Source organism: Eucyclogobius newberryi, unplaced genomic scaffold (genome assembly GCF_026437365.1).
Source record: "Eucyclogobius newberryi isolate DKJ021-1_F unplaced genomic scaffold, fEucNew1.0.hap1 SCAF_477, whole genome shotgun sequence".
In the NCBI taxonomy this organism is placed as follows: Eukaryota; Metazoa; Chordata; class Actinopteri; order Gobiiformes; family Gobiidae; genus Eucyclogobius; species Eucyclogobius newberryi.
Genome location: NW_027316142.1, coordinates 5,001 through 31,558, shown reverse-complemented (window position 1 = coordinate 31,558; position 26,558 = coordinate 5,001). Strand labels below are relative to the sequence as shown.

The following is a 26,558-nucleotide window of genomic DNA, read 5'->3' as shown; positions in this document are numbered from 1 at the left end:
TGTCTTTTCGTGAAGAGTACCTTCACGCCACTTGCTCGGTCAAAATTGGGATATCTCAATGAAAAACTTCTTTTTTTTTTTTTTTTTTTTTTTTGACAGGTGAAAAAGTGTGAAAATGCTCACAGCACCTGGTATTCCCAGGCGGTCTCCCATCCAAGTACTAACCAGGCCCAACCCTGCTTGGCTTCCGAGATCAGACGAGATCGGGCTGGTCCAGGGTGGTATGGCCGTGAGCGAAATGTTCCAGGTCAAAACTCGTATAAATGGCTTTTTTTGCATCAAACACTGTCTTTTCGTGAAGAGTACCTTCACGCCACTTGCTCGGTCAAAATTGGGATATCTCAATGAAAAACTTCTTTTTTTTTTTTTTTTTTTTTTTTGACAGGTGAAAAAGTGTGAAAATGCTCACAGCACCTGGTATTCCCAGGCGGTCTCCCATCCAAGTACTAACCAGGCCCAACCCTGCTTGGCTTCCGAGATCAGACGAGATCGGGCTGGTCCAGGGTGGTATGGCCGTGAGCGAAATGTTCCAGGTCAAAACTCGTATAAATGGCTTTTTTTGCATCAAACACTGTCTTTTCGTGAAGAGTACCTTCACGCCACTTGCTCGGTCAAAATTGGGATATCTCAATGAAAAACTTCTTTTTTTTTTTTTTTTTTTTTTTTGACAGGTGAAAAAGTGTGAAAATGCTCACAGCACCTGGTATTCCCAGGCGGTCTCCCATCCAAGTACTAACCAGGCCCAACCCTGCTTGGCTTCCGAGATCAGACGAGATCGGGCTGGTCCAGGGTGGTATGGCCGTGAGCGAAATGTTCCAGGTCAAAACTCGTATAAATGGCTTTTTTTGCATCAAACACTGTCTTTTCGTGAAGAGTACCTTCACGCCACTTGCTCGGTCAAAATTGGGATATCTCAATGAAAAACTTCTTTTTTTTTTTTTTTTTTTTTTTTGACAGGTGAAAAAGTGTGAAAATGCTCACAGCACCTGGTATTCCCAGGCGGTCTCCCATCCAAGTACTAACCAGGCCCAACCCTGCTTGGCTTCCGAGATCAGACGAGATCGGGCTGGTCCAGGGTGGTATGGCCGTGAGCGAAATGTTCCAGGTCAAAACTCGTATAAATGGCTTTTTTTGCATCAAACACTGTCTTTTCGTGAAGAGTACCTTCACGCCACTTGCTCGGTCAAAATTGGGATATCTCAATGAAAAACTTCTTCTTTTTTTTTTTTTTTTTTTTTTGACAGGTGAAAAAGTGTGAAAATGCTCACAGCACCTGGTATTCCCAGGCGGTCTCCCATCCAAGTACTAACCAGGCCCAACCCTGCTTGGCTTCCGAGATCAGACGAGATCGGGCTGGTCCAGGGTGGTATGGCCGTGAGCGAAATGTTCCAGGTCAAAACGGCCTTTTTTATATCAAACACTGTCTTTTCGTGAAGAGTACCTTCACGCCACTTGCTCGGTCAAAATTGGGATATCTCAATGAAAAACTTCTTTTTTTTTTTTTTTTTTTTTTTGACAGGTGAAAAAGTATGAAAATGCTCACAGCACCAGGTATTCCCAGGCGGTCTCCCATCCAAGTACTAAACAGGCCCAACCCTGCTTGGCTTCCGAGATCAGACGAGATCGGGCTGGTCCAGGGTGGTATGGCCGTGAGCGAAATGTTCCAGGTCAAAACTCGTATAAATGGCTTTTTTTTGCATCAAACACTGTCTTTTCGTGAAGAGTACCTTCACGCCACTTGCTCGGTCAAAATTGGGATATCTCAATGAAAAACTTCTTTTTTTTTTTTTTTTTTTTTTTTTTGACAGGTGAAAAAGTGTGAAAGTGCTCACAGCACCTGGTATTCCCAGGCGGTCTCCCATCCAAGTACTAACCAGGCCCAACCCTGCTTGGCTTCCGAGATCAGACGAGATCGGGCTGGTCCAGGGTGGTATGGCCGTGAGCGAAATGTTCCAGGTCAAAACGGCCTTTTTTATATCAAACACTGTCTTTTCGTGAAGAGTACCTTCACGCCACTTGCTCGGTCAAAATTGGGATATCTCAATGAAAAACTTCTTCTTTTTTTTTTTTTTGACAGGTGAAAAAGTGTGAAAATGCTCACAGCACCTGGTATTCCCAGGCGGTCTCCCATCCAAGTACTAACCAGGCCCAACCCTGCTTGGCTTCCGAGATCAGACGAGATCGGGCTGGTCCAGGGTGGTATGGCCGTGAGCGAAATGTTCCAGGTCAAAACGGCCTTTTTTATATCAAACACTGTCTTTTCGTGAAGAGTACCTTCACGCCACTTGCTCGGTCAAAATTGGGATATCTCAATAAAAAACTTCTTTTTTTTTTTTTTTTTTTTTTTTTGACAGGTGAAAAAGTGTGAAAATGCTCACAGCACCTGGTATTCCCAGGCGGTCTCCCATCCAAGTACTAACCAGGCCCAACCCTGCTTGGCTTCCGAGATCAGACGAGATCGGGCTGGTCCAGGGTGGTATGGCCGTGAGCGAAATGTTCCAGGTCAAAACGGCCTTTTTTATATCAAACACTGTCTTTTCGTGAAGAGTACCTTCACGCCACTTGCTCGGTCAAAATTGGGATATCTCAATGAAAAACTTCTTTTTTTTTTTTTTTTGACAGGTGAAAAAGTGTGAAAATGCTCACAGCACCTGGTATTCCCAGGCGGTCTCCCATCCAAGTACTAACCAGGCCCAACCCTGCTTGGCTTCCGAGATCAGACGAGATCGGGCGGGTCCAGGGTGGTATGGCCGTGAGCGAAATGTTCCAGGTCAAAACTCGTATAAATGGCTTTTTTTTGCATCAAACACTGTCTTTTCGTGAAGAGTACCTTCACGCCACTTGCTCGGTCAAAATTGGGATATCTCAATGAAAAACTTCTTTTTTTTTTTTTTTTGACAGGTGAAAAAGTGTGAAATTGCTCACAGCACCTGGTATTCCCAGGCGGTCTCCCATCCAAGTACTATACAGGCCCAACCCTGCTTGGCTTCCGAGATCAGACGAGATCGGGCTGGTCCAGGGTGGTATGGCCGTGAGCGAAATGTTCCAGGTCAAAACGGCCTTTTTTTATATCAAACACTGTCTTTTCGTGAAGAGTACCTTCACGCCACTTGCTCGGTCAAAATTGGGATATCTCAATGAAAAACTTCTTTTTTTTTTTTTTTGACAGGTGAAAAAGTGTGAAAATGCTCACAGCACCTGGTATTCCCAGGCGGTCTCCCATCCAAGTACTAACCAGGCCCAACCCTGCTTGGCTTCCGAGATCAGACGAGATCGGGCTGGTCCAGGGTGGTATGGCCGTGAGCGAAATGTTCCAGGTCAAAACGGCCTTTTTTATATCAAACACTGTCTTTTCGTGAAGAGTACCTTCACGCCACTTGCTCGGTCAAAATTGGGATATCTCAATGAAAAACTTCTTTTTTTTTTTTTTTTGACAGGTGAAAAAGTGTGAAAATGCTCACAGCACCTGGTATTCCCAGGCGGTCTCCCATCCAAGTACTAACCAGGCCCAACCCTGCTTGGCTTCCGAGATCAGACGAGATCGGGCTGGTCCAGGGTGGTATGGCCGTGAGCGAAATGTTCCAGGTCAAAACGGCCTTTTTTATATCAAACACTGTCTTTTCGTGAAGAGTACCTTCACGCCACTTGCTCGGTCAAAATTGGGATATCTCAATAAAAACTTCTTTTTTTTTTTTTTTTTTTTTTTTGACAGGTGAAAAAGTGTGAAAATGCTCACAGCACCTGGTATTCCCAGGCGGTCTCCCATCCAAGTACTAACCAGGCCCAACCCTGCTTGGCTTCCGAGATCAGACGAGATCGGGCTGGTCCAGGGTGGTATGGCCGTGAGCGAAATGTTCCAGGTCAAAACGGCCTTTTTTATATCAAACACTGTCTTTTCGTGAAGAGTACCTTCACGCCACTTGCTCGGTCAAAATTGGGATATCTCAATGAAAAACTTCTTTTTTTTTTTTTTTTTTTTTTTGACAGGTGAAAAAGTGTGAAAATGCTCACAGCACCTGGTATTCCCAGGCGGTCTCCCATCCAAGTACTAACCAGGCCCAACCCTGCTTGGCTTCCGAGATCAGACGAGATCGGGCTGGTCCAGGGTGGTATGGCCGTGAGCGAAATGTTCCAGGTCAAAACTCGTATAAATGGCTTTTTTTGCATCAAACACTGTCTTTTCGTGAAGAGTACCTTCACGCCACTTGCTCGGTCAAAATTGGGATATCTCAATGAAAAACTTCTTTTTTTTTTTTTTTTTTTTTTTTTGACAGGTGAAAAAGTGTGAAAATGCTCACAGCACCTGGTATTCCCAGGCGGTCTCCCATCCAAGTACTAACCAGGCCCAACCCTGCTTGGCTTCCGAGATCAGACGAGATCGGGCTGGTCCAGGGTGGTATGGCCGTGAGCGAAATGTTCCAGGTCAAAACTCGTATAAATGGCTTTTTTTGCATCAAACACTGTCTTTTCGTGAAGAGTACCTTCACGCCACTTGCTCGGTCAAAATTGGGATATCTCAATGAAAAACTTCTTTTTTTTTTTTTTTTTTTTTTTTGACAGGTGAAAAAGTGTGAAAATGCTCACAGCACCTGGTATTCCCAGGCGGTCTCCCATCCAAGTACTAACCAGGCCCAACCCTGCTTGGCTTCCGAGATCAGACGAGATCGGGCTGGTCCAGGGTGGTATGGCCGTGAGCGAAATGTTCCAGGTCAAAACTCGTATAAATGGCTTTTTTTGCATCAAACACTGTCTTTTCGTGAAGAGTACCTTCACGCCACTTGCTCGGTCAAAATTGGGATATCTCAATGAAAAACTTCTTTTTTTTTTTTTTTTTTTTTTTTGACAGGTGAAAAAGTGTGAAAATGCTCACAGCACCTGGTATTCCCAGGCGGTCTCCCATCCAAGTACTAACCAGGCCCAACCCTGCTTGGCTTCCGAGATCAGACGAGATCGGGCTGGTCCAGGGTGGTATGGCCGTGAGCGAAATGTTCCAGGTCAAAACTCGTATAAATGGCTTTTTTTGCATCAAACACTGTCTTTTCGTGAAGAGTACCTTCACGCCACTTGCTCGGTCAAAATTGGGATATCTCAATGAAAAACTTCTTTTTTTTTTTTTTTTTTTTTTTTGACAGGTGAAAAAGTGTGAAAATGCTCACAGCACCTGGTATTCCCAGGCGGTCTCCCATCCAAGTACTAACCAGGCCCAACCCTGCTTGGCTTCCGAGATCAGACGAGATCGGGCTGGTCCAGGGTGGTATGGCCGTGAGCGAAATGTTGCAGGTCAAAACTCGTATAAATGGCTTTTTTTGCATCAAACACTGTCTTTTCGTGAAGAGTACCTTCACGCCACTTGCTCGGTCAAAATTGGGATATCTCAATGAAAAACTTCTTTTTTTTTTTTTTTTTTTTTTTTGACAGGTGAAAAAGTGTGAAAATGCTCACAGCACCTGGTATTCCCAGGCGGTCTCCCATCCAAGTACTAACCAGGCCCAACCCTGCTTGGCTTCCGAGATCAGACGAGATCGGGCTGGTCCAGGGTGGTATGGCCGTGAGCGAAATGTTCCAGGTCAAAACTCGTATAAATGGCTTTTTTTGCATCAAACACTGTCTTTTCGTGAAGAGTACCTTCACGCCACTTGCTCGGTCAAAATTGGGATATCTCAATGAAAAACTTCTTTTTTTTTTTTTTTTTTTTTTTTGACAGGTGAAAAAGTGTGAAAATGCTCACAGCACCTGGTATTCCCAGGCGGTCTCCCATCCAAGTACTAACCAGGCCCAACCCTGCTTGGCTTCCGAGATCAGACGAGATCGGGCTGGTCCAGGGTGGTATGGCCGTGAGCGAAATGTTCCAGGTCAAAACTCGTATAAATGGCTTTTTTTGCATCAAACACTGTCTTTTCGTGAAGAGTACCTTCACGCCACTTGCTCGGTCAAAATTGGGATATCTCAATGAAAAACTTCTTTTTTTTTTTTTTTTTTTTTTTTGACAGGTGAAAAAGTGTGAAAATGCTCACAGCACCTGGTATTCCCAGGCGGTCTCCCATCCAAGTACTAACCAGGCCCAACCCTGCTTGGCTTCCGAGATCAGACGAGATCGGGCTGGTCCAGGGTGGTATGGCCGTGAGCGAAATGTTCCAGGTCAAAACTCGTATAAATGGCTTTTTTTGCATCAAACACTGTCTTTTCGTGAAGAGTACCTTCACGCCACTTGCTCGGTCAAAATTGGGATATCTCAATGAAAAACTTCTTTTTTTTTTTTTTTTTTTTTTTTGACAGGTGAAAAAGTGTGAAAATGCTCACAGCACCTGGTATTCCCAGGCGGTCTCCCATCCAAGTACTAACCAGGCCCAACCCTGCTTGGCTTCCGAGATCAGACGAGATCGGGCTGGTCCAGGGTGGTATGGCCGTGAGCGAAATGTTCCAGGTCAAAACTCGTATAAATGGCTTTTTTTGCATCAAACACTGTCTTTTCGTGAAGAGTACCTTCACGCCACTTGCTCGGTCAAAATTGGGATATCTCAATGAAAAACTTCTTTTTTTTTTTTTTTTTTTTTTTTGACAGGTGAAAAAGTGTGAAAATGCTCACAGCACCTGGTATTCCCAGGCGGTCTCCCATCCAAGTACTAACCAGGCCCAACCCTGCTTGGCTTCCGAGATCAGACGAGATCGGGCTGGTCCAGGGTGGTATGGCCGTGAGCGAAATGTTCCAGGTCAAAACGGCCTTTTTTATATCAAACACTGTCTTTTCATGAAGAGTACCTTCACGCCACTTGCTCGGTCAAAATTGGGATATCTCAATGAAAAACTTCTTTTTTTTTTTTTTTTTTTTTTTTTGACAGGTGAAAAAGTGTGAAAATGCTCACAGCACCTGGTATTCCCAGGCGGTCTCCCATCCAAGTACTAACCAGGCCCAACCCTGCTTGGCTTCCGAGATCAGACGAGATCGGGCTGGTCCAGGGTGGTATGGCCGTGAGCGAAATGTTCCAGGTCAAAACGGCCTTTTTTATATCAAACACTGTCTTTTCGTGAAGAGTACCTTCACGCCACTTGCTCGGTCAAAATTGGGATATCTCAATGAAAAACTTCTTTTTTTTTTTTTTTTGACAGGTGAAAAAGTGTGAAAATGCTCACAGCACCTGGTATTCCCAGGCGGTCTCCCATCCAAGTACTAACCAGGCCCAACCCTGCTTGGCTTCCGAGATCAGACGAGATCGGGCTGGTCCAGGGTGGTATGGCCGTGAGCGAAATGTTCCAGGTCAAAACTCGTATAAATGGCTTTTTTTGCATCAAACACTGTCTTTTCGTGAAGAGTACCTTCACGCCACTTGCTCGGTCAAAATTGGGATATCTCAATGAAAAACTTCTTTTTTTTTTTTTTTTTTTTTTTTGACAGGTGAAAAAGTGTGAAAATGCTCACAGCACCTGGTATTCCCAGGCGGTCTCCCATCCAAGTACTAACCAGGCCCAACCCTGCTTGGCTTCCGAGATCAGACGAGATCGGGCTGGTCCAGGGTGGTATGGCCGTGAGCGAAATGTTCCAGGTCAAAACGGCCTTTTTTATATCAAACACTGTCTTTTCGTGAAGAGTACCTTCACGCCACTTGCTCGGTCAAAATTGGGATATCTCAATGAAAAACTTCTTTTTTTTTTTTTTTTGACAGGTGAAAAAGTGTGAAAATGCTCACAGCACCTGGTATTCCCAGGCGGTCTCCCATCCAAGTACTAACCAGGCCCAACCCTGCTTGGCTTCCGAGATCAGACGAGATCGGGCTGGTCCAGGGTGGTATGGCCGTGAGCGAAATGTTCCAGGTCAAAACTCGTATAAATTGCTTTTTTTGCATCAAACACTGTCTTTTCGTGAAGAGTACCTTCACGCCACTTGCTCGGTCAAAATTGGGATATCTCAATGAAAAACTTCTTTTTTTTTTTTTTTTTTTTTTTGACAGGTGAAAAAGTATGAAAATGCTCACAGCACCTGGTATTCCCAGGCGGTCTCCCATCCAAGTACTAACCAGGCCCAACCCTGCTTGGCTTCCGAGATCAGACGAGATCGGGCTGGTCCAGGGTGGTATGGCCGTGAGCGAAATGTTCCAGGTCAAAACGGCCTTTTTTATATCAAACACTGTCTTTTCGTGAAGAGTACCTTCACGCCACTTGCTCGGTCAAAATTGGGATATCTCAATGAAAAACTTCTTTTTTTTTTTTTTTTGACAGGTGAAAAAGTGTGAAAATGCTCACAGCACCTGGTATTCCCAGGCGGTCTCCCATCCAAGTACTAACCAGGCCCAACCCTGCTTGGCTTCCGAGATCAGACGAGATCGGGCTGGTCCAGGGTGGTATGGCCGTGAGCGAAATGTTCCAGGTCAAAACTCGTATAAATGGCTTTTTTTGCATCAAACACTGTCTTTTCGTGAAGAGTACCTTCACGCCACTTGCTCGGTCAAAATTGGGATATCTCAATGAAAAACTTCTTTTTTTTTTTTTTTTTTTTTTTTGACAGGTGAAAAAGTGTGAAAATGCTCACAGCACCTGGTATTCCCAGGCGGTCTCCCATCCAAGTACTAACCAGGCCCAACCCTGCTTGGCTTCCGAGATCAGACGAGATCGGGCTGGTCCAGGGTGGTATGGCCGTGAGCGAAATGTTCCAGGTCAAAACTCGTATAAATGGCTTTTTTTGCATCAAACACTGTCTTTTCGTGAAGAGTACCTTCACGCCACTTGCTCGGTCAAAATTGGGATATCTCAATGAAAAACTTCTTTTTTTTTTTTTTTTTTTTTTTTGACAGGTGAAAAAGTGTGAAAATGCTCACAGCACCTGGTATTCCCAGGCGGTCTCCCATCCAAGTACTAACCAGGCCCAACCCTGCTTGGCTTCCGAGATCAGACGAGATCGGGCTGGTCCAGGGTGGTATGGCCGTGAGCGAAATGTTCCAGGTCAAAACTCGTATAAATGGCTTTTTTTGCATCAAACACTGTCTTTTCGTGAAGAGTACCTTCACGCCACTTGCTCGGTCAAAATTGGGATATCTCAATGAAAAACTTCTTTTTTTTTTTTTTTTTTGACAGGTGAAAAAGTGTGAAAATGCTCACAGCACCTGGTATTCCCAGGCGGTCTCCCATCCAAGTACTAACCAGGCCCAACCCTGCTTGGCTTCCGAGATCAGACGAGATCGGGCTGGTCCAGGGTGGTATGGCCGTGAGCGAAATGTTCCAGGTCAAAACTCGTATAAATTGCTTTTTTTGCATCAAACACTGTCTTTTCGTGAAGAGTACCTTCACGCCACTTGCTCGGTCAAAATTGGGATATCTCAATGAAAAACTTCTTTTTTTTTTTTTTTTGACAGGTGAAAAAGTGTGAAAATGCTCACAGCACCTGGTATTCCCAGGCGGTCTCCCATCCAAGTACTAACCAGGCCCAACCCTGCTTGGCTTCCGAGATCAGACGAGATCGGGCTGGTCCAGGGTGGTATGGCCGTGAGCGAAATGTTCCAGGTCAAAACGGCCTTTTTTATATCAAACACTGTCTTTTCATGAAGAGTACCTTCACGCCACTTGCTCGGTCAAAATTGGGATATCTCAATGAAAAACTTCTTTTTTTTTTTTTTTTTTTTTTTTTGACAGGTGAAAAAGTGTGAAAATGCTCACAGCACCTGGTATTCCCAGGCGGTCTCCCATCCAAGTACTAACCAGGCCCAACCCTGCTTGGCTTCCGAGATCAGACGAGATCGGGCTGGTCCAGGGTGGTATGGCCGTGAGCGAAATGTTCCAGGTCAAAACGGCCTTTTTTATATCAAACACTGTCTTTTCGTGAAGAGTACCTTCACGCCACTTGCTCGGTCAAAATTGGGATATCTCAATGAAAAACTTCTTTTTTTTTTTTTTTTGACAGGTGAAAAAGTGTGAAAATGCTCACAGCACCTGGTATTCCCAGGCGGTCTCCCATCCAAGTACTAACCAGGCCCAACCCTGCTTGGCTTCCGAGATCAGACGAGATCGGGCTGGTCCAGGGTGGTATGGCCGTGAGCGAAATGTTCCAGGTCAAAACTCGTATAAATGGCTTTTTTTGCATCAAACACTGTCTTTTCGTGAAGAGTACCTTCACGCCACTTGCTCGGTCAAAATTGGGATATCTCAATGAAAAACTTCTTTTTTTTTTTTTTTTTTTTTTTTTGACAGGTGAAAAAGTGTGAAAATGCTCACAGCACCTGGTATTCCCAGGCGGTCTCCCATCCAAGTACTAACCAGGCCCAACCCTGCTTGGCTTCCGAGATCAGACGAGATCGGGCTGGTCCAGGGTGGTATGGCCGTGAGCGAAATGTTCCAGGTCAAAACGGCCTTTTTTATATCAAACACTGTCTTTTCGTGAAGAGTACCTTCACGCCACTTGCTCGGTCAAAATTGGGATATCTCAATGAAAAACTTCTTTTTTTTTTTTTTTTGACAGGTGAAAAAGTGTGAAAATGCTCACAGCACCTGGTATTCCCAGGCGGTCTCCCATCCAAGTACTAACCAGGCCCAACCCTGCTTGGCTTCCGAGATCAGACGAGATCGGGCTGGTCCAGGGTGGTATGGCCGTGAGCGAAATGTTCCAGGTCAAAACTCGTATAAATTGCTTTTTTTGCATCAAACACTGTCTTTTCGTGAAGAGTACCTTCACGCCACTTGCTCGGTCAAAATTGGGATATCTCAATGAAAAACTTCTTTTTTTTTCTTTTTTTTTTTTTGACAGGTGAAAAAGTATGAAAATGCTCACAGCACCTGGTATTCCCAGGCGGTCTCCCATCCAAGTACTAACCAGGCCCAACCCTGCTTGGCTTCCGAGATCAGACGAGATCGGGCTGGTCCAGGGTGGTATGGCCGTGAGCGAAATGTTCCAGGTCAAAACGGCCTTTTTTATATCAAACACTGTCTTTTCGTGAAGAGTACCTTCACGCCACTTGCTCGGTCAAAATTGGGATATCTCAATGAAAAACTTCTTTTTTTTTTTTTTTTGACAGGTGAAAAAGTGTGAAAATGCTCACAGCACCTGGTATTCCCAGGCGGTCTCCCATCCAAGTACTAACCAGGCCCAACCCTGCTTGGCTTCCGAGATCAGACGAGATCGGGCTGGTCCAGGGTGGTATGGCCGTGAGCGAAATGTTCCAGGTCAAAACGGCCTTTTTTATATCAAACACTGTCTTTTCATGAAGAGTACCTTCACGCCACTTGCTCGGTCAAAATTGGGATATCTCAATGAAAAACTTCTTTTTTTTTTTTTTTTTTTTTTTTTGACAGGTGAAAAAGTGTGAAAATGCTCACAGCACCTGGTATTCCCAGGCGGTCTCCCATCCAAGTACTAACCAGGCCCAACCCTGCTTGGCTTCCGAGATCAGACGAGATCGGGCTGGTCCAGGGTGGTATGGCCGTGAGCGAAATGTTCCAGGTCAAAACTCGTATAAATTGCTTTTTTTGCATCAAACACTGTCTTTTCGTGAAGAGTACCTTCACGCCACTTGCTCGGTCAAAATTGGGATATCTCAATGAAAAACTTCTTTTTTTTTTTTTTTTTTTTTTTGACAGGTGAAAAAGTATGAAAATGCTCACAGCACCTGGTATTCCCAGGCGGTCTCCCATCCAAGTACTAACCAGGCCCAACCCTGCTTGGCTTCCGAGATCAGACGAGATCGGGCTGGTCCAGGGTGGTATGGCCGTGAGCGAAATGTTCCAGGTCAAAACGGCCTTTTTTATATCAAACACTGTCTTTTCGTGAAGAGTACCTTCACGCCACTTGCTCGGTCAAAATTGGGATATCTCAATGAAAAACTTCTTTTTTTTTTTTTTTTGACAGGTGAAAAAGTGTGAAAATGCTCACAGCACCTGGTATTCCCAGGCGGTCTCCCATCCAAGTACTAACCAGGCCCAACCCTGCTTGGCTTCCGAGATCAGACGAGATCGGGCTGGTCCAGGGTGGTATGGCCGTGAGCGAAATGTTCCAGGTCAAAACTCGTATAAATGGCTTTTTTTGCATCAAACACTGTCTTTTCGTGAAGAGTACCTTCACGCCACTTGCTCGGTCAAAATTGGGATATCTCAATGAAAAACTTCTTTTTTTTTTTTTTTTTTTTTTTTTGACAGGTGAAAAAGTGTGAAAATGCTCACAGCACCTGGTATTCCCAGGCGGTCTCCCATCCAAGTACTAACCAGGCCCAACCCTGCTTGGCTTCCGAGATCAGACGAGATCGGGCTGGTCCAGGGTGGTATGGCCGTGAGCGAAATGTTCCAGGTCAAAACGGCCTTTTTTATATCAAACACTGTCTTTTCATGAAGAGTACCTTCACGCCACTTGCTCGGTCAAAATTGGGATATCTCAATGAAAAACTTCTTTTTTTTTTTTTTTTTTTTTTTTTGACAGGTGAAAAAGTGTGAAAATGCTCACAGCACCTGGTATTCCCAGGCGGTCTCCCATCCAAGTACTAACCAGGCCCAACCCTGCTTGGCTTCCGAGATCAGACGAGATCGGGCTGGTCCAGGGTGGTATGGCCGTGAGCGAAATGTTCCAGGTCAAAACTCGTATAAATTGCTTTTTTTGCATCAAACACTGTCTTTTCGTGAAGAGTACCTTCACGCCACTTGCTCGGTCAAAATTGGGATATCTCAATGAAAAACTTCTTTTTTTTTTTTTTTTTTTTTTTGACAGGTGAAAAAGTATGAAAATGCTCACAGCACCTGGTATTCCCAGGCGGTCTCCCATCCAAGTACTAACCAGGCCCAACCCTGCTTGGCTTCCGAGATCAGACGAGATCGGGCTGGTCCAGGGTGGTATGGCCGTGAGCGAAATGTTCCAGGTCAAAACGGCCTTTTTTATATCAAACACTGTCTTTTCGTGAAGAGTACCTTCACGCCACTTGCTCGGTCAAAATTGGGATATCTCAATGAAAAACTTCTTCTTTTTCTTTTTTTTTTTTTTTTTTGACAGGTGAAAAAGTATGAAAATGCTCACAGCACCAGGTATTCCCAGGCGGTCTCCCATCCAAGTACTAAACAGGCCCAACCCTGCTTGGCTTCCGAGATCAGACGAGATCGGGCGGGTCCAGGGTGGTATGGCCGTGAGCGAAATGTTCCAGGTCAAAACTCGTATAAATGGCTTTTTTTTGCATCAAACACTGTCTTTTCGTGAAGAGTACCTTCACGCCACTTGCTCGGTCAAAATTGGGATATCTCAATGAAAAACTTCTTTTTTTTTTTTTTTTTTTTTTTTTTTGACAGGTGAAAAAGTGTGAAAATGCTCACAGCACCTGGTATTCCCAGGCGGTCTCCCATCCAAGTACTAACCAGGCCCAACCCTGCTTGGCTTCCGAGATCAGACGAGATCGGGCTGGTCCAGGGTGGTATGGCCGTGAGCGAAATGTTCCAGGTCAAAACGGCCTTTTTTATATCAAACACTGTCTTTTCGTGAAGAGTACCTTCACGCCACTTGCTCGGTCAAAATTGGGATATCTCAATGAAAAACTTCTTTTTTTTTTTTTTTTGACAGGTGAAAAAGTGTGAAAATGCTCACAGCACCTGGTATTCCCAGGCGGTCTCCCATCCAAGTACTAACCAGGCCCAACCCTGCTTGGCTTCCGAGATCAGACGAGATCGGGCTGGTCTTTTTTTTTTTTTTATCTTTTATTATCAAAAACATCTTAAAACAAGTATTTACATATATTTACATGAATGTACAGACATACATGACACACAAGGGCAAGGGAATGGGATACACAAGGGCAAGGGGAGACGAGACAAAAAATTACAGAAAATCAAACACACAATCATTCTCGAAACATTCTTCAGTGATGGGGGGTGATGCCGGGGTCAGAAGAGGATGTCCAGGTTTCCAGAGGGTGTGAGGTGGATCAGGGTGTTGTGGGGGACGAGGTGGGTGATGAACCGGTGCTCTGCTGCCATGTGGAGGTGTCGGAGGTGTGCGGCCAAGAGTCCTTTGAAGATGGGCCAGGGTGCTGCTGTTTTATTGTCACGGAGATGGATGTTCCTGTTGAGATATAATGTGTACCGGGCTATGGAGAGGGTTAGTCGGGCGAGATGGGTGTTGGCTCCAGAGCGACTCTGTCCGGGACCAAAGAGGAGGAGCCAGGGCTCCTGGTCGTCCCCTCCTAGGGCCGCCGGCGGTGGGAGCCTCCAGGACAGCCTCCGAGCGAGGAGGTCCTGCAGTCGGGACCAGAACGGGCGGACGGCCGGGCAGGTGTACAGCATGTGCTCCAGGGTCTCGGGGGGTCCGTGGCACACGGGGCAGTCCGCAGCGTAGCTGTCGGGAAGAAATGCGTGCAGTGCTGCGGATGTAAAGACGATCCTGTGTCTAAATCTGAAGTCAAAATGACCTACGTTATGTGGGGTGTACCAATTAAAGATGTTGGCCCAGATGGTTGCGATGGTGCGTGCGGGGAATGTTAATGACCATTTGTGTTCCGAGGCGGGACGCCCGAGCACTCCCGGCAACAACAACTGATACAGGATGCGGGTGGGTAGGTCTGTGAAAATCCTAAACCTCCCCGTGCTAACAAATACATTAAAATTCAACTTACCTGTCGTGCTCCCCATTTGGCCCAAAGTGCTTCCCCAATGCCTGACCAGATTCCTGTTAAAAATACTTACCATACCACTAATATACTTTCTCCTAAACACTTTACCTGCTAACCTAAAACACTTCCCTATGTAATCTACACTAAAATTACCTTTCACGTCAAATACCTTACCTACATATTCCAGCCCAGCCTCCTCCATCGCCCCACTGATCATGCACTCGCGCTTCCCGGGGGGAGCGGAGAGCAAGTCAGGGTTATGACGGAGGGGCATGTGCGCGAGACCCTCACCGCTGTCTGGAACCGCCACAGTCAGGGGCCTGAAAGTCCTCCACGCCTCCAAGAGTTCCCTCTCGAAGGGGGGGAGGCCCTCCAGGACCGAAACAGGGGGCAACAAACACAAATTATAAACACCAAACTTACCTAGACTATTAACAAACTCACCTATATAATCCTTCCATGGAGCATCTACCTCAACGTCTAGAAATTTCCGAATTGTTTTCAGCCTGAAGGCCTTCTTCCTTAACTCTAAATCTGCTAACTTTAAACCTCCCTGATCGTACTCACCTATCATAACCTTATGTGCAATAAAGCCCCTCTCACGATTCCACAAAAAGTGGTTTATCACTAACCTTAATTTGTTAGCATAGACCCCCGGCAGGCCGTACACGGAGAGTGCATGGTTCAACATGGACATGCACAAAGAATTTACAACTAAGACTTTACCTTTTAATGTCAGATTACGACGTCTCCAAAAATTCAAGCGCGCTGTAATTTTCTCGCACAAAGGCGACCAAAGTGCAGTACGACACGCCTCCTCGTCTCTGCCCAGGGGGACGCCGAGGACCTTGTAGGAGTCCCCCGCCTCCCGGAGCTGGACAGGGAGAGGAACAGGCGTGACGCTGCCGCAAAATTTAACCGTGGTTTTATCGAAATTGATTTTGGCCCCTGAAGCGAGGCCGTAAACATTGAGCACGTGGAGAGAGGCGTTCAGGCTCTCCACGTCTCGGAGGATCAGATTCGTGTCATCTGCGTACTGAAAAATTTTGACTTCCCTACCCGCAGGCGTGGTCAGTCCCCTCACCGCCGCGTCCGCCCTCAACATGGCCGCCAAAGGCTCAGCGGCGATGCTGTAGAGGAGCGACGAGAGGGGACAGCCCTGCCTGACTGATCTTTTTAAGGGGAAAGAGTCAGTTAGAAACCCGTTGACTTTGACCTTACTGACCGCAAAGGAATAGATGAGCTGTAGCCAATTAACAAACCGTTCGCCGAAACCTAACTTACCTAATACAGTCCAGAGGAACGAATGCTCAACTCTGTCGAACGCCTTGTTAAAGTCTACACTAACGTGAATACCACCGGTCGCGTGCATCTGCCGAAGGAGATATCTCAGAGACAAAACTGTGTCTGAGATGTCCCTCCCGGGGACGCTGTAGGCCTGCGAGGGGTGTATGACGGATCCAATCACACGCTTTAACCTACCTGCTAATACCTTTGCTAAAATTTTATAGTCTACGTTCAAAAGGCTAATGGGCCTGTAGTTGGCGAGGCTGCTCCTGTCGCCCTTCTTAAAAAGCAGAGTGACGACACTCATCGCAAAACCATCGCCAACTCTACTCTCACTCTCAAAATCCTGATATAATAGGAGTAGGATCGGAGCTAACCTGGAAGCGAAACGCTTGAAAAACTCACAGGTTAGTCCGTCCTCTCCGGGGCTTTTCCCTGTATTTAAACTCTTGACTGCAGCCTCTATCTCCATGAGAGACAGAGGCGCGTCGCACAGCTCCCTATCCTCCCTGCTCAGTGTGCGCTCCAGAGCACCTACAGCCTGGTCTAAAGCCTGCTCTGCCACTCCGTCTGAACTAAAAAGCCTACTATAGAAATCCTGCGCTGTCTCTAAAACCTCACTTACCTCGGAAACAATCTTACCTGTCTTATCTATCAACTTATCTATGTGCATCTTTCCCTGTGTAACCTTCTCACAGCCGAAGAAGAACGCTGTCGAGCGTTCTCCCTCGACTGTGTGTCTGGCTTTTGCCCTCAAAATTGCACCCTGACACCTACTTACCTCCAGCTGCTCCAGCTCAGCGCGCACCACCAGGTACTCTGGATCCACAGGGCCAGTGGTGGAAGCTGCGCCCTGGTCCAGGACCTGCAGGCGCTGGCGGAGAGCGGTCTCCCTCCTGGTCGACAGCCACGCCTTGTGTTTGCTGTAATTGACACAGAGCTTTTTAATGCGTGTTTTTGCCGTCGGCCACCAATCGACCACGCTGTCGATCAGCTCCAGCTCCATGTCAAATACATCAAACAAAAAGTCCATTTTCCTACAAAAAGTTTCATCACCGAGGATGGAGCTGTTTAGGACCCACAGTCCTCCATTCCTCGGTGATGAAACTAACCCAAAATAAATATCTAAAGTGGAGTGATCACTCAAGCCTGACCACTTGTAGGAAGCACCACTGACTCTCTGTGCCAGGTCTGAGGAGGCAAAACAGAGGTCAATGCGGGACTGCTTCAGGACGCCCTGGACGACCTGCCGCCTGGAGAAATCCTTCAGGAAGGGGTGGACGAACCGCCACACCTCCGTCAGGTTCCTGCTGGCGGCTTCTTCCAACAGGGCTGTCCTGGCAGTGCTGTTTTTAAAAGAGTTGTTAATGCCGATGTCTGTCTTGCAAAGTGTTGTATTAAAGTCACCGATTATGATTGTATTGTCGTTCGCAAAGCGAAATATTTTTTTGAAGAATTGCCTCCTCAGACCATCATCGTTCGGGGCGTAGATGTTAATTAGTCTGAACTTCACTGTGTCCGTGAAGTCCAGGACCAGGAAGGAGCCCTCTGGGTCGGCGTGTACCAGGGTGGGTTGGCCTAAGACACCAGGCCTCACCACCGTGGCCACACCGCGCGAGCACGCCGTGCCCAGGGCCCAAAATACAGAGCCCACTCCCATGCTCCGCACTTGTTGCGCGTGGCTGACATCCCAGTGCGTTTCTTGGATGCAGAGCACGTCCCACTTGGAAAAGTGTAACGCGCTCTGCATCCGCACTGGGCTCCGCAGGCCGCCTGCGTTCCAAGAGGACAAGGAGAACGCCATTAAGAGGAGACCTTGGAGGATGTAACCCATCTTTTATTTAGACTTCTTTTTGGCGCCCGTCGCATCCGACTGCCACACTCTTTTTCTGACTTCACGGGTGGAGAAATCCATGAAGTCATCATTAAAAACAGTCTCGAGCTCACCTCGTGGGGCAGAGCTGCGTGTGGAGGATGGTGGGTTGATGGAGCTTTCTGCTGGCGCTTTTGAAGTGGTTGGAACGGAGGAGGCAGAGCCGCTCTCAGCAGCAGCGCCCTCTCCGTCTCCTGCCACCTGCTTCCTGCGTCTTGCCCCTTTCTTATCCTTCTTCTCCACCTGTCCCCTCTTACCACCGTCCGACTGGAGCTTGGGATCATCACCCAGCTCTGTGGTGATGTCCCCCCCTTTGGAGGTAAGATGCGGGGCCTGTCCCGCACCCATCCTCCTCCCGGGTTCAGCCTCTTCCTCCACGGGCTTAGGAGTTGGACCCTCACGAGTCCCCTCCCTCTGGTCAGGAGGAGCAGTTTGTCCTGCTCCCACCTTCCCAGACGCCAGCGCTGAGCCGAGCACCATCTCCAGTGCGACGGACGCCTCCTCGTCTGAGGAGTCAGAGGAGCAAGAGGAGCCAGACACCTCTGGCTCCCCTGACTCCTCCACAGCCTCCTCCTCCAAAAACTCCTCTACTTCGGAGAGAGCAGTTGCGGGCACGTTCTGGGCCACGTCACTGCTCTCTCCTCCAATGGCGTCCTCCCTGTCCTCCCCTCTGTCCTCCCCTCTGTCCTCCTCTCTGTCACCCGCACCACACGGACATAAGTGGCGGAACATGCGGCACTCTCTGCACTTCGGGGCCCGCTGCGCGACGCACTCGCGCGCGTAATGCCCCTGGCTCCCGCAGTTGCGGCACAGAAAGTCAGGGCACTCCCTCAGAATATGGCCAGGCTGGAGACACCCCCTACACACCCGCACCTGCCTGTCGTGTATTACCCTGAAGTACTCGGGGCCCCCCGCGGTGTCAAACCTGACAGAATACGGTAAGGACTGCACCGTGTCCGTGAACCTTACCCGTACAAACCTGGTGCCGTCCGCCACGTTCGTCCCCGGCCACATTCTCCTCCTCACCTCGGAGACCGCAGAGACCCCCCAGGCGTAGAGCTTGGCCAGGATCTCCTCGTCCTCGATATAAGCCGGCAGCCCCATGAAGGACACGACCAGCTCATCCACCGAGATGTCACGGGCGTGAACCCTGACTCCTCCAATGCAGTACCCGTCCAGGAGCCGCTCCTTCGCTTTAGTGGTACTGACGGTTACTTCATATTTGTCCTTCGAGATGAGTCTGCACGCTACTATGGAGCCGCACACCTCCTGAGTCGATTTCAAAAAAGCTAGTGGCGTGATTTGTGCTCCCTCCGTCAACTCCAACACCACAGTGAGTTCTTTCATAAATTTCATTCTTCTTTCTTCGTTCTTTCTATTATTTACAGATTCTTTCAAACTTTGTCTTGCCTTTGTCGTGTCCATTCCAGTGTCCGATGCCGTGTTGTCCGTCCTTTGAGCCATGCTCACAAAAAACAAAAAATCCACCTCCCAGTAAGTTTACTGGGAGGGGAACAAACAAAAGAACTGAAAAAAGTAAATGAAAATGACCAAAATAACGATTAAAAACTCAAAAAAAAACTCCCAAAACCCCCAGCTCCAGACCATGCAGCGCACCACAAATTGCACGCACCTGCACTGATTGCAAAGGGGCGGGTCCAGGGTGGTATGGCCGTGAGCGAAATGTTCCAGGTCAAAACGGCCTTTTTTATATCAAACACTGTCTTTTCGTGAAGAGTACCTTCACGCCACTTGCTCGGTCAAAATTGGGATATCTCAATGAAAAACTTCTTTTTTTTTTTTTTTTGACAGGTGAAAAAGTGTGAAAATGCTCACAGCACCTGGTATTCCCAGGCGGTCTCCCATCCAAGTACTAACCAGGCCCAACCCTGCTTGGCTTCCGAGATCAGACGAGATCGGGCTGGTCCAGGGTGGTATGGCCGTGAGCGAAATGTTCCAGGTCAAAACGGCCTTTTTTATATCAAACACTGTCTTTTCGTGAAGAGTACCTTCACGCCACTTGCTCGGTCAAAATTGGGATATCTCAATGAAAAACTTCTTTTTTTTTTTTTTTTGACAGGTGAAAAAGTATGAAAATGCTCACAGCACCTGGTATTCCCAGGCGGTCTCCCATCCAAGTACTAACCAGGCCCAACCCTGCTTGGCTTCCGAGATCAGACGAGATCGGGCTGGTCTTTTTTTTTTTTTTTTTTTATCTTTTATTATCAAAAACATCTTAAAACAAGTATTTACATATATTTACATGAATGTACAGACATACATGACACACAAGGGCAAGGGAATGGGATACACAAGGGCAGGGGGAGACGAGACAAAAATTTACAGAAAATCAAACACACAATCATTCTCCAAACATTCTTCAGTGATGGGGGGTGATGCCGTGGTTGGGGGGGGTGATGCCGGGGTCAGAAGAGGATGTCCAGGTTTCCAGAGGGTGTGAGGTGGATCAGGGTGTTGTGGGGGACGAGGTGGGTGATGAACCGGTGCTCTGCTGCCATGTGGAGGTGTCGGAGGTGTGCGGCCAAGAGTCCTTTGAAGATGGGCCAGGGTGCTGCTGTTTTATTGTCACGGAGATGGATGTTCCTGTTGAGATATAATGTGTACCGGGCTATGGAGAGGGTTAGTCGGGCGAGATGGGTGTTGGCTCCAGAGCGACTCTGTCCGGGACCAAAGAGGAGGAGCCAGGGCTCCTGGTCGTCCCCTCCTAGGGCCGCCGGCGGTGGGAGCCTCCAGGACAGCCTCCGAGCGAGGAGGTCCTGCAGTCGGGACCAGAACGGGCGGACGGCCGGGCAGGTGTACAGCATGTGCTCCAGGGTCTCGGGGGGTCCGTGGCACACGGGGCAGTCCGCAGCGTAGCTGTCGGGAAGAAATGCGTGCAGTGCTGCGGATGTAAAGACGATCCTGTGTCTAAATCTGAAGTCAAAATGACCTACGTTATGTGGGGTGTACCAATTAAAGATGTTGGCCCAGATGGTTGCGATGGTGCGTGCGGGGAATGTTAATGACCATTTGTGTTCCGAGGCGGGACGCCCGAGCACTCCCGGCAACAACAACTGATACAGGATGCGGGTGGGTAGGTCTGTGAAAATCCTAAACCTCCCCGTGCTAACAAATACATTAAAATTCAACTTACCTGTCGTGCTCCCCATTTGGCCCAAAGTGCTTCCCCAATGCCTGACCAGATTCCTGTTAAAAATACTTACCATACCACTAATATACTTTCTCCTAAACACTTTACCTGCTAACCTAAAACACTTCCCTATGTAATCTACACTAAAATTACCTTTCACGTCAAATACCTTGCCTACATATTCCAGCCCAGCCTCCTCCATCGCCCCACTGATCATGCACTCGCGCTTCCCGGGGGGAGCGGAGAGCAAGTCAGGGTTATGACGGAGGGGCATGTGCGCGAGACCCTCACCGCTGTCTGGAACCGCCACAGTCAGGGGCCTGAAAGTCCTCCACGCCTCCAAGAGTTCCCTCTCGAAGGGGGGGAGGCCCTCCAGGACCGAAACAGGGGGCAACAAACACAAATTATAAACACCAAACTTACCTAGACTATTAACAAACTCACCTATATAATCCTTCCATGGAGCATCTACCTCAACGTCTAGAAATTTCCGAATTGTTTTCAGCCTGAAGGCCTTCTTCCTTAACTCTAAATCTGCTAACTTTAAACCTCCCTGATCGTACTCACCTATCATAACCTTATGTGCAATAAAGCCCCTCTCACGATTCCACAAAAAGTGGTTTATCACTAACCTTAATTTGTTAGCATAGACCCCCGGCAGGCCGTACACGGAGAGTGCATGGTTCAACATGGACATGCACAAAGAATTTACAACTAAGACTTTACCTTTTAATGTCAGATTACGACGTCTCCAAAAATTCAAGCGCGCTGTAATTTTCTCGCACAAAGGCGACCAAAGTGCAGTACGACACGCCTCCTCGTCTCTGCCCAGGGGGACGCCGAGGACCTTGTAGGAGTCCCCCGCCTCCCGGAGCTGGACAGGGAGAGGAACAGGCGTGACGCTGCCGCAAAATTTAACCGTGGTTTTATCGAAATTGATTTTGGCCCCTGAAGCGAGGCCGTAAACATTGAGCACGTGGAGAGAGGCGTTCAGGCTCTCCACGTCTCGGAGGATCAGATTCGTGTCATCTGCGTACTGAAAAATTTTGACTTCCCTACCCGCAGGCGTGGTCAGTCCCCTCACCGCCGCGTCCGCCCTCAACATGGCCGCCAAAGGCTCAGCGGCGATGCTGTAGAGGAGCGACGAGAGGGGACAGCCCTGCCTGACTGATCTTTTTAAGGGGAAAGAGTCAGTTAGAAACCCGTTGACTTTGACCTTACTGACCGCAAAGGAATAGATGAGCTGTAGCCAATTAACAAACCGTTCGCCGAAACCTAACTTACCTAATACAGTCCAGAGGAACGAATGCTCAACTCTGTCGAACGCCTTGTTAAAGTCTACACTAACGTGAATACCACCGGTCGCGTGCATCTGCCGAAGGAGATATCTCAGAGACAAAACTGTGTCTGAGATGTCCCTCCCGGGGACGCTGTAGGCCTGCGAGGGGTGTATGACGGATCCAATCACACGCTTTAACCTACCTGCTAATACCTTTGCTAAAATTTTATAGTCTACGTTCAAAAGGCTAATGGGCCTGTAGTTGGCGAGGCTGCTCCTGTCGCCCTTCTTAAAAAGCAGAGTGACGACACTCATCGCAAAACCATCGCCAACTCTACTCTCACTCTCAAAATCCTGATATAATAGGAGTAGGATCGGAGCTAACCTGGAAGCGAAACGCTTGAAAAACTCACAGGTTAGTCCGTCCTCTCCGGGGCTTTTCCCTGTATTTAAACTCTTGACTGCAGCCTCTATCTCCATGAGAGACAGAGGCGCGTCGCACAGCTCCCTATCCTCCCTGCTCAGTGTGCGCTCCAGAGCACCTACAGCCTGGTCTAAAGCCTGCTCTGCCACTCCGTCTGAACTAAAAAGCCTACTATAGAAATCCTGCGCTGTCTCTAAAACCTCACTTACCTCGGAAACAATCTTACCTGTCTTATCTATCAACTTATCTATGTGCATCTTTCCCTGTGTAACCTTCTCACAGCCGAAGAAGAACGCTGTCGAGCGTTCTCCCTCGACTGTGTGTCTGGCTTTTGCCCTCAAAATTGCACCCTGACACCTACTTACCTCCAGCTGCTCCAGCTCAGCGCGCACCACCAGGTACTCTGGATCCACAGGGCCAGTGGTGGAAGCTGCGCCCTGGTCCAGGACCTGCAGGCGCTGGCGGAGAGCGGTCTCCCTCCTGGTCGACAGCCACGCCTTGTGTTTGCTGTAATTGACACAGAGCTTTTTAATGCGTGTTTTTGCCGTCGGCCACCAATCGACCACGCTGTCGATCAGCTCCAGCTCCATGTCAAATACATCAAACAAAAAGTCCATTTTCCTACAAAAAGTTTCATCACCGAGGATGGAGCTGTTTAGGACCCACAGTCCTCCATTCCTCGGTGATGAAACTAACCCAAAATAAATATCTAAAGTGGAGTGATCACTCAAGCCTGACCACTTGTAGGAAGCACCACTGACTCTCTGTGCCAGGTCTGAGGAGGCAAAACAGAGGTCAATGCGGGACTGCTTCAGGACGCCCTGGACGACCTGCCGCCTGGAGAAATCCTTCAGGAAGGGGTGGACGAACCGCCACACCTCCGTCAGGTTCCTGCTGGCGGCTTCTTCCAACAGGGCTGTCCTGGCAGTGCTGTTTTTAAAAGAGTTGTTAATGCCGATGTCTGTCTTGCAAAGTGTTGTATTAAAGTCACCGATTATGATTGTATTGTCGTTCGCAAAGCGAAATATTTTTTTGAAGAATTGCCTCCTCAGACCATCATCGTTCGGGGCGTAGATGTTAATTAGTCTGAACTTCACTGTGTCCGTGAAGTCCAGGACCAGGAAGGAGCCCTCTGGGTCGGCGTGTACCAGGGTGGGTTGGCCTAAGACACCAGGCCTCACCACCGTGGCCACACCGCGCGAGCACGCCGTGCCCAGGGCCCAAAATACAGAGCCTACTCCCATGCTCCGCACTTGTTGCGCGTGGCTGACATCCCAGTGCGTTTCTTGGATGCAGAGCACGTCCCACTTGGAAAAGTGTAACGCGCTCTGCATCCGCACTGGGCTCCGCAGGCCGCCTGCGTTCCAAGAGGACAAGGAGAACGCCATTAAGAGGAGACCTTGGAGGATGTAACCCATCTTTTATTTAGACTTCTTTTTGGCGCCCGTCGCATCCGACTGCCACACTCTTTTCCTGACTTCACGGGTGGAGAAATCCATGAAGTCATCATTAAAAACAGTCTCGAGCTCACCTCGTGGGGCAGAGCTGCGTGTGGAGGATGGTGGGTTGATGGAGCTTTCTGCTGGCGCTTTTGAAGTGGTTGGAACGGAGGAGGCAGAGCCGCTCTCAGCAGCAGCGCCCTCTCCGTCTCCTGCCACCTGCTTCCTGCGTCTTGCCCCTTTCTTATCCTTCTTCTCCACCTGTCCCCTCTTACCACCGTCCGACTGGAGCTTGGGATCATCACCCAGCCCTGTGGTGATGTCCCCCCCTTTGGAGGTAAGATGCGGGGCCTGTCCCGCACCCATCCTCCTCCCGGGTTCAGCCTCTTCCTCCACGGGCTTAGGAGTTGGACCCTCACGAGTCCCCTCCCTCTGGTCAGGAGGAGCAGTTTGTCCTGCTCCCACCTTCCCAGACGCCAGCGCTGAGCCGAGCACCATCTCCAGTGCGACGGACGCCTCCTCGTCTGAGGAGTCAGAGGAGCAAGAGGAGCCAGACACCTCTGGCTCCCCTGACTCCTCCACAGCCTCCTCCTCCAAAAACTCCTCTACTTCGGAGAGAGCAGTTGCGGGCACGTTCTGGGCCACGTCACTGCTCTCTCCTCCAATGGCGTCCTCCCTGTCCTCCCCTCTGTCCTCCCCTCTGTCCTCCCCTCTGTCCTCCCCTCTGTCCTCCTCTCTGTCACCCGCACCACACGGACATAAGTGGCGGAACATGCGGCACTCTCTGCACTTCGGGGCCCGCTGCGCGACGCACTCGCGCGCGTAATGCCCCTGGCTCCCGCAGTTGCGGCACAGAAAGTCAGGGCACTCCCTCAGAATATGGCCAGGCTGGAGACACCCCCTACACACCCGCACCTGCCTGTCGTGTATTACCCTGAAGTACTCGGGGCCCCCCGCGGTGTCAAACCTGACAGAATACGGTAAGGACTGCACCGTGTCCGTGAACCTTACCCGTACAAACCTGGTGCCGTCCGCCACGTTCGTCCCCGGCCACATTCTCCTCCTCACCTCGGAGACCGCAGAGACCCCCCAGGCGTAGAGCTTGGCCAGGATCTCCTCGTCCTCGATATAAGCCGGCAGCCCCATGAAGGACACGACCAGCTCATCCACCGAGATGTCACGGGCGTGAACCCTGACTCCTCCAATGCAGTACCCGTCCAGGAGCCGCTCCTTCGCTTTAGTGGTACTGACGGTTACTTCATATTTGTCCTTCGAGATGAGTCTGCACGCTACTATGGAGCCGCACACCTCCTGAGTCGATTTCAAAAAAGCTAGTGGCGTGATTTGTGCTCCCTCCGTCAACTCCAACACCACAGTGAGTTCTTTCATAAATTTCATTCTTCTTTCTTCGTTCTTTCTATTATTTACAGATTCTTTCAAACTTTGTCTTGCCTTTGTCGTGTCCATTCCAGTGTCCGATGCCGTGTTGTCCGTCCTTTGAGCCATGCTCACAAAAAACAAAAAATCCACCTCCCAGTAAGTTTACTGGGAGGGGAACAAACAAAAGAACTGAAAAAAGTAAATGAAAATGACCAAAATAACGATTAAAAACTCAAAAAAAAACTCCCAAACCTCCAGCTCCAGACCATGCAGCACACCACAAATTGCACGCACCTGCACTGATTGCCTTAAAGTATAGACTTCCCTGCCCTCCGGCGAGGGGAAGCCCCCGTTTCAAGACTGCTGCTGCTCCCTTTTTTCCCATGAAGGACGAGACTTAGACTGCAATTGTTCCTTGAACATGGAGGAATAGTCTTATACTGCCGAGGCTGTCGCTATTCCCTTTCCCCATGGAGGACCAGTATTGCGCTGTTGCTTTTCCTTTCTCATGGAAGAACAGTCTGACACAGCCCAGTTCTCACCTGGAGTTACCAGTTCTCGCCATATACAACCAGGGAGGACCAGTTTTACGTGCTGCTGTTCCTTGCATCATGGAGGGATAGTCTTAGACTGCCAGACCGTCGCTGCTGTTCCCTTTGTTCCCATGGAGTACCAGTCTTAGACCGCTACTGTTCCTGATCATGGAGGAATAGTCTTAGACTGCCGAGGCTGTTGCTATTCCCTTTGTTCCCATGGAGGACCAGTATTTGTGCTGTTGCTGTTCCTGATCATGGAGGAACAGTCTTAGGCTGCCGAGGCTGTTGCTATCCCCTTTGTTCCCATGGAAAGGACGAGTCTTAGGCTCTACTGTTCCTGTGTGTAATGGGGGTAGTTTTGCTCACAGCACCTGGTATTCCCAGGCGGTCTCTCATCCAAGTACTAACCAGGCCCAACCCTGCTTGGCTTCCGAGATCAGACGAGATCGGGCTGGTCCAGGGTGGTATGGCCGTGAGCGAAATGTTCCAGGTCAAAACTCGTATAAATTGCTTTTTTTGCATCAAACACTGTCTTTTCGTGAAGAGTACCTTCACGCCACTTGCTCGGTCAAAATTGGGATATCTCAATGAAAAACTTCTTTTTTTTTTTTTTTTTTTTTTTTTTGACAGG

General features: G+C 48.5%; 50 non-coding genes across 50 annotated transcripts; all 50 read right to left on the bottom strand.

The window, feature by feature from the left end:
• Positions 1 to 116: 116 nt before the first annotated feature.
• Positions 117 to 235, bottom strand: LOC140380446 (5S ribosomal RNA). Its single transcript, XR_011931054.1, has one exon. It is a non-coding gene; the product is annotated as a 5S ribosomal RNA (ribosomal RNA).
• Positions 236 to 402: 167 nt separating this feature from the next.
• Positions 403 to 521, bottom strand: LOC140380445 (5S ribosomal RNA). Its single transcript, XR_011931053.1, has one exon. It is a non-coding gene; the product is annotated as a 5S ribosomal RNA (ribosomal RNA).
• A 167-nt stretch (positions 522 to 688) lies between these two features.
• Positions 689 to 807, bottom strand: LOC140380443 (5S ribosomal RNA). The gene has a single exon (XR_011931052.1). It is a non-coding gene; the product is annotated as a 5S ribosomal RNA (ribosomal RNA).
• A 167-nt stretch (positions 808 to 974) lies between these two features.
• LOC140380442 (5S ribosomal RNA) lies at positions 975 to 1,093 on the bottom strand. Its single transcript, XR_011931051.1, has one exon. It is a non-coding gene; the product is annotated as a 5S ribosomal RNA (ribosomal RNA).
• A 168-nt stretch (positions 1,094 to 1,261) lies between these two features.
• Positions 1,262 to 1,380, bottom strand: LOC140380441 (5S ribosomal RNA). The gene has a single exon (XR_011931050.1). It is a non-coding gene; the product is annotated as a 5S ribosomal RNA (ribosomal RNA).
• Positions 1,381 to 1,536: 156 nt separating this feature from the next.
• Positions 1,537 to 1,655, bottom strand: LOC140380501 (5S ribosomal RNA). The gene has a single exon (XR_011931106.1). It is a non-coding gene; the product is annotated as a 5S ribosomal RNA (ribosomal RNA).
• A 170-nt stretch (positions 1,656 to 1,825) lies between these two features.
• Positions 1,826 to 1,944, bottom strand: LOC140380440 (5S ribosomal RNA). Its single transcript, XR_011931049.1, has one exon. It is a non-coding gene; the product is annotated as a 5S ribosomal RNA (ribosomal RNA).
• A 150-nt stretch (positions 1,945 to 2,094) lies between these two features.
• On the bottom strand, positions 2,095 to 2,213 carry LOC140380438 (5S ribosomal RNA). Its single transcript, XR_011931047.1, has one exon. It is a non-coding gene; the product is annotated as a 5S ribosomal RNA (ribosomal RNA).
• A 158-nt stretch (positions 2,214 to 2,371) lies between these two features.
• Positions 2,372 to 2,490, bottom strand: LOC140380437 (5S ribosomal RNA). Its single transcript, XR_011931046.1, has one exon. It is a non-coding gene; the product is annotated as a 5S ribosomal RNA (ribosomal RNA).
• Positions 2,491 to 2,639: 149 nt separating this feature from the next.
• Positions 2,640 to 2,758, bottom strand: LOC140380421 (5S ribosomal RNA). The gene has a single exon (XR_011931031.1). It is a non-coding gene; the product is annotated as a 5S ribosomal RNA (ribosomal RNA).
• Positions 2,759 to 2,918: 160 nt separating this feature from the next.
• LOC140380506 (5S ribosomal RNA) lies at positions 2,919 to 3,037 on the bottom strand. Its single transcript, XR_011931110.1, has one exon. It is a non-coding gene; the product is annotated as a 5S ribosomal RNA (ribosomal RNA).
• A 149-nt stretch (positions 3,038 to 3,186) lies between these two features.
• On the bottom strand, positions 3,187 to 3,305 carry LOC140380436 (5S ribosomal RNA). The gene has a single exon (XR_011931045.1). It is a non-coding gene; the product is annotated as a 5S ribosomal RNA (ribosomal RNA).
• Positions 3,306 to 3,454: 149 nt separating this feature from the next.
• Positions 3,455 to 3,573, bottom strand: LOC140380435 (5S ribosomal RNA). The gene has a single exon (XR_011931044.1). It is a non-coding gene; the product is annotated as a 5S ribosomal RNA (ribosomal RNA).
• A 156-nt stretch (positions 3,574 to 3,729) lies between these two features.
• On the bottom strand, positions 3,730 to 3,848 carry LOC140380434 (5S ribosomal RNA). The gene has a single exon (XR_011931043.1). It is a non-coding gene; the product is annotated as a 5S ribosomal RNA (ribosomal RNA).
• Positions 3,849 to 4,004: 156 nt separating this feature from the next.
• LOC140380433 (5S ribosomal RNA) lies at positions 4,005 to 4,123 on the bottom strand. Its single transcript, XR_011931042.1, has one exon. It is a non-coding gene; the product is annotated as a 5S ribosomal RNA (ribosomal RNA).
• Positions 4,124 to 4,291: 168 nt separating this feature from the next.
• Positions 4,292 to 4,410, bottom strand: LOC140380432 (5S ribosomal RNA). The gene has a single exon (XR_011931041.1). It is a non-coding gene; the product is annotated as a 5S ribosomal RNA (ribosomal RNA).
• A 167-nt stretch (positions 4,411 to 4,577) lies between these two features.
• On the bottom strand, positions 4,578 to 4,696 carry LOC140380431 (5S ribosomal RNA). The gene has a single exon (XR_011931040.1). It is a non-coding gene; the product is annotated as a 5S ribosomal RNA (ribosomal RNA).
• A 167-nt stretch (positions 4,697 to 4,863) lies between these two features.
• On the bottom strand, positions 4,864 to 4,982 carry LOC140380430 (5S ribosomal RNA). Its single transcript, XR_011931039.1, has one exon. It is a non-coding gene; the product is annotated as a 5S ribosomal RNA (ribosomal RNA).
• Positions 4,983 to 5,149: 167 nt separating this feature from the next.
• LOC140380429 (5S ribosomal RNA) lies at positions 5,150 to 5,268 on the bottom strand. Its single transcript, XR_011931038.1, has one exon. It is a non-coding gene; the product is annotated as a 5S ribosomal RNA (ribosomal RNA).
• A 167-nt stretch (positions 5,269 to 5,435) lies between these two features.
• LOC140380426 (5S ribosomal RNA) lies at positions 5,436 to 5,554 on the bottom strand. Its single transcript, XR_011931036.1, has one exon. It is a non-coding gene; the product is annotated as a 5S ribosomal RNA (ribosomal RNA).
• A 167-nt stretch (positions 5,555 to 5,721) lies between these two features.
• Positions 5,722 to 5,840, bottom strand: LOC140380425 (5S ribosomal RNA). The gene has a single exon (XR_011931035.1). It is a non-coding gene; the product is annotated as a 5S ribosomal RNA (ribosomal RNA).
• A 167-nt stretch (positions 5,841 to 6,007) lies between these two features.
• LOC140380424 (5S ribosomal RNA) lies at positions 6,008 to 6,126 on the bottom strand. The gene has a single exon (XR_011931034.1). It is a non-coding gene; the product is annotated as a 5S ribosomal RNA (ribosomal RNA).
• A 167-nt stretch (positions 6,127 to 6,293) lies between these two features.
• Positions 6,294 to 6,412, bottom strand: LOC140380423 (5S ribosomal RNA). Its single transcript, XR_011931033.1, has one exon. It is a non-coding gene; the product is annotated as a 5S ribosomal RNA (ribosomal RNA).
• Positions 6,413 to 6,579: 167 nt separating this feature from the next.
• Positions 6,580 to 6,698, bottom strand: LOC140380422 (5S ribosomal RNA). The gene has a single exon (XR_011931032.1). It is a non-coding gene; the product is annotated as a 5S ribosomal RNA (ribosomal RNA).
• Positions 6,699 to 6,856: 158 nt separating this feature from the next.
• LOC140380558 (5S ribosomal RNA) lies at positions 6,857 to 6,975 on the bottom strand. Its single transcript, XR_011931160.1, has one exon. It is a non-coding gene; the product is annotated as a 5S ribosomal RNA (ribosomal RNA).
• Positions 6,976 to 7,124: 149 nt separating this feature from the next.
• Positions 7,125 to 7,243, bottom strand: LOC140380557 (5S ribosomal RNA). Its single transcript, XR_011931159.1, has one exon. It is a non-coding gene; the product is annotated as a 5S ribosomal RNA (ribosomal RNA).
• Positions 7,244 to 7,410: 167 nt separating this feature from the next.
• Positions 7,411 to 7,529, bottom strand: LOC140380556 (5S ribosomal RNA). The gene has a single exon (XR_011931158.1). It is a non-coding gene; the product is annotated as a 5S ribosomal RNA (ribosomal RNA).
• A 149-nt stretch (positions 7,530 to 7,678) lies between these two features.
• Positions 7,679 to 7,797, bottom strand: LOC140380554 (5S ribosomal RNA). Its single transcript, XR_011931157.1, has one exon. It is a non-coding gene; the product is annotated as a 5S ribosomal RNA (ribosomal RNA).
• A 166-nt stretch (positions 7,798 to 7,963) lies between these two features.
• Positions 7,964 to 8,082, bottom strand: LOC140380553 (5S ribosomal RNA). Its single transcript, XR_011931156.1, has one exon. It is a non-coding gene; the product is annotated as a 5S ribosomal RNA (ribosomal RNA).
• A 149-nt stretch (positions 8,083 to 8,231) lies between these two features.
• LOC140380551 (5S ribosomal RNA) lies at positions 8,232 to 8,350 on the bottom strand. Its single transcript, XR_011931154.1, has one exon. It is a non-coding gene; the product is annotated as a 5S ribosomal RNA (ribosomal RNA).
• A 167-nt stretch (positions 8,351 to 8,517) lies between these two features.
• Positions 8,518 to 8,636, bottom strand: LOC140380550 (5S ribosomal RNA). The gene has a single exon (XR_011931153.1). It is a non-coding gene; the product is annotated as a 5S ribosomal RNA (ribosomal RNA).
• Positions 8,637 to 8,803: 167 nt separating this feature from the next.
• Positions 8,804 to 8,922, bottom strand: LOC140380549 (5S ribosomal RNA). The gene has a single exon (XR_011931152.1). It is a non-coding gene; the product is annotated as a 5S ribosomal RNA (ribosomal RNA).
• Positions 8,923 to 9,083: 161 nt separating this feature from the next.
• Positions 9,084 to 9,202, bottom strand: LOC140380548 (5S ribosomal RNA). The gene has a single exon (XR_011931151.1). It is a non-coding gene; the product is annotated as a 5S ribosomal RNA (ribosomal RNA).
• Positions 9,203 to 9,361: 159 nt separating this feature from the next.
• Positions 9,362 to 9,480, bottom strand: LOC140380547 (5S ribosomal RNA). The gene has a single exon (XR_011931150.1). It is a non-coding gene; the product is annotated as a 5S ribosomal RNA (ribosomal RNA).
• A 158-nt stretch (positions 9,481 to 9,638) lies between these two features.
• On the bottom strand, positions 9,639 to 9,757 carry LOC140380546 (5S ribosomal RNA). The gene has a single exon (XR_011931149.1). It is a non-coding gene; the product is annotated as a 5S ribosomal RNA (ribosomal RNA).
• A 149-nt stretch (positions 9,758 to 9,906) lies between these two features.
• LOC140380545 (5S ribosomal RNA) lies at positions 9,907 to 10,025 on the bottom strand. Its single transcript, XR_011931148.1, has one exon. It is a non-coding gene; the product is annotated as a 5S ribosomal RNA (ribosomal RNA).
• A 168-nt stretch (positions 10,026 to 10,193) lies between these two features.
• LOC140380544 (5S ribosomal RNA) lies at positions 10,194 to 10,312 on the bottom strand. The gene has a single exon (XR_011931147.1). It is a non-coding gene; the product is annotated as a 5S ribosomal RNA (ribosomal RNA).
• Positions 10,313 to 10,461: 149 nt separating this feature from the next.
• LOC140380543 (5S ribosomal RNA) lies at positions 10,462 to 10,580 on the bottom strand. Its single transcript, XR_011931146.1, has one exon. It is a non-coding gene; the product is annotated as a 5S ribosomal RNA (ribosomal RNA).
• A 166-nt stretch (positions 10,581 to 10,746) lies between these two features.
• Positions 10,747 to 10,865, bottom strand: LOC140380542 (5S ribosomal RNA). The gene has a single exon (XR_011931145.1). It is a non-coding gene; the product is annotated as a 5S ribosomal RNA (ribosomal RNA).
• Positions 10,866 to 11,014: 149 nt separating this feature from the next.
• On the bottom strand, positions 11,015 to 11,133 carry LOC140380540 (5S ribosomal RNA). The gene has a single exon (XR_011931143.1). It is a non-coding gene; the product is annotated as a 5S ribosomal RNA (ribosomal RNA).
• Positions 11,134 to 11,291: 158 nt separating this feature from the next.
• On the bottom strand, positions 11,292 to 11,410 carry LOC140380539 (5S ribosomal RNA). The gene has a single exon (XR_011931142.1). It is a non-coding gene; the product is annotated as a 5S ribosomal RNA (ribosomal RNA).
• Positions 11,411 to 11,576: 166 nt separating this feature from the next.
• Positions 11,577 to 11,695, bottom strand: LOC140380538 (5S ribosomal RNA). The gene has a single exon (XR_011931141.1). It is a non-coding gene; the product is annotated as a 5S ribosomal RNA (ribosomal RNA).
• A 149-nt stretch (positions 11,696 to 11,844) lies between these two features.
• On the bottom strand, positions 11,845 to 11,963 carry LOC140380537 (5S ribosomal RNA). Its single transcript, XR_011931140.1, has one exon. It is a non-coding gene; the product is annotated as a 5S ribosomal RNA (ribosomal RNA).
• Positions 11,964 to 12,131: 168 nt separating this feature from the next.
• Positions 12,132 to 12,250, bottom strand: LOC140380536 (5S ribosomal RNA). Its single transcript, XR_011931139.1, has one exon. It is a non-coding gene; the product is annotated as a 5S ribosomal RNA (ribosomal RNA).
• A 158-nt stretch (positions 12,251 to 12,408) lies between these two features.
• Positions 12,409 to 12,527, bottom strand: LOC140380535 (5S ribosomal RNA). Its single transcript, XR_011931138.1, has one exon. It is a non-coding gene; the product is annotated as a 5S ribosomal RNA (ribosomal RNA).
• Positions 12,528 to 12,693: 166 nt separating this feature from the next.
• On the bottom strand, positions 12,694 to 12,812 carry LOC140380534 (5S ribosomal RNA). Its single transcript, XR_011931137.1, has one exon. It is a non-coding gene; the product is annotated as a 5S ribosomal RNA (ribosomal RNA).
• Positions 12,813 to 12,972: 160 nt separating this feature from the next.
• On the bottom strand, positions 12,973 to 13,091 carry LOC140380427 (5S ribosomal RNA). The gene has a single exon (XR_011931037.1). It is a non-coding gene; the product is annotated as a 5S ribosomal RNA (ribosomal RNA).
• A 171-nt stretch (positions 13,092 to 13,262) lies between these two features.
• LOC140380533 (5S ribosomal RNA) lies at positions 13,263 to 13,381 on the bottom strand. The gene has a single exon (XR_011931136.1). It is a non-coding gene; the product is annotated as a 5S ribosomal RNA (ribosomal RNA).
• Positions 13,382 to 19,547: 6,166 nt separating this feature from the next.
• LOC140380532 (5S ribosomal RNA) lies at positions 19,548 to 19,666 on the bottom strand. The gene has a single exon (XR_011931135.1). It is a non-coding gene; the product is annotated as a 5S ribosomal RNA (ribosomal RNA).
• A 6,620-nt stretch (positions 19,667 to 26,286) lies between these two features.
• On the bottom strand, positions 26,287 to 26,405 carry LOC140380513 (5S ribosomal RNA). Its single transcript, XR_011931117.1, has one exon. It is a non-coding gene; the product is annotated as a 5S ribosomal RNA (ribosomal RNA).
• Between the last annotated feature and the right edge of the window lie 153 nt (positions 26,406 to 26,558).